Source organism: Pteropus alecto, unplaced genomic scaffold (assembly GCF_000325575.1).
Source record: "Pteropus alecto unplaced genomic scaffold, ASM32557v1 scaffold3, whole genome shotgun sequence".
In the NCBI taxonomy this organism is placed as follows: domain Eukaryota; kingdom Metazoa; phylum Chordata; class Mammalia; order Chiroptera; family Pteropodidae; genus Pteropus; species Pteropus alecto.
Genome location: NW_006442484.1, coordinates 22,835,520 through 22,837,330, shown reverse-complemented (window position 1 = coordinate 22,837,330; position 1,811 = coordinate 22,835,520).

Below are 1,811 nucleotides of genomic sequence, written 5' to 3'. Positions count from 1 at the left end.
ACCTAGGCAGAAAGGAAATACTCCACCTAAGGTCAATGCCCCTCCTTGAAAACAAGGCCACATCCAATGACTAAGTAATAACAATCCTTTTGCTTCAATCTGAGATAGCTCTGCAAGGCTATTAAGACTCCAAGTTCCCTGTGAGATAGGCCAAGTCTTCTGTTGTGACAGCATCATAATTTAACATCCCCTTCTTCATGGGTCTGCTTTTTTCTCTTCCTTATGAGTGTTTATCCATAGAATCTTCTTGCAAGCAAATTCCTGTCTCAAAGTCTATCTCCTTGAGAACCTGACCTAAGTGATGAGCCGGTATCAATTCTTGTTATAGATTCTAATATTAATGACATATATATATATATATGTGTATATATATATATATGTATATATATATGTATATATATAAAATTTAACTATATATACATACATGTGTATATATATATACACCTAACACATATATGTATGTTTATGTGTTCACACACACACATATATACATAGAAATTTTGCACATAAAGTTTGCTAATATTGGAACTGATTTTTATAGTGTTGGTGGAAAATAGATGGAAGTCATCTTTATCGCCCTGAAACAATCATTCTCATCCAAATCTAAGTATAGTCAAGATGATTCTTATTTCAAAAAGCATGACATTATTATTACTTTTAATAATATTGGCTAACATTTACTGTTTGATTATTATTTATCTGGCAGCACATTGATCAGTGCCAATGGCAGTAAAGAAGGATAGAATTTGGGCAAATCCCTGCTCATAAGAGACCATTTTAAAGGATAACCTGGTTCTGACAACAGCAAAGTACAGCTTTGTGTAGCTCAGAAAACACACATACCCTGGGGTCCTGTTGCAATAGAGAAGCTTTAGAGTAAAACATATTCAAATTTGATATTATTGATTTAATATCTAAAGTGTGTTTATACTTGAAAAATAAAGCAAATACAAAATTTGAGCTCTATATACAATCATTCATTTGTAAGCTAATCAATTGCACAAAGAAATACCAAGTCTTAGAAACATAAAATCTAAAGCCAAAATATTAATTTGCCAGGTAAAAAGATTTTGAAGTAAAGATACATATTCTCAAGAATACCAATAGTCTGTTCTGCAAGCCTAGGAAGGAGGATGAAGGAAAATGTTAAAAATTCCCAAAATAAAGATCTGAGGAACCCTTCTCTGTTAGAACTCTGGAAGTGAGAAGTGGTTGTGTTGCATAGGTGGTCTCTACAACAAGTTTTAATTAAATCGAGTAGTAAAAGAGCAATGCCCTTTATGGTGAGAAAGAACTCATAAAAATTTTGTACAAATGCCAGGTAATGTCTGCATTAGTGTCCATGAGGGGGTTCATTTCTGCAGTTTTGAGCTCTGTAAAAAGTTCCCCCTAAGAAAATAATCAAGATCCTAGTCTTCCTTAAATGTTTTGTGAATCAAGGCTACTTTATAAATTCATCTTTGGTAACTGGTAATCTAAGTCTATCACGTACTAATAGGAAAACATTAGGTGACTTCTAAAAATTCAAGCTAGCTTGTTAGTTCTTCTCTGAAATGAACTACATTAAAAATTTAGTTGACTAGGAAAATTTTAATCCACTATTTTGTGAATGATACATTCTAAGAATATTTACCCCCTAGAAATTTGTTTATCTGTCTCTTCAAAATATGCTATCTCTCCATTCAAATATGTCCTTCATTGAACATGTAAGTTATTTCTCTGAAACCCAAATTTGATCATGTTGTTCTCGCACATAAAAATATTTCCTAGATTTCCACAATCATAAGTTGAAGTCCAATCTGCCGTATCCT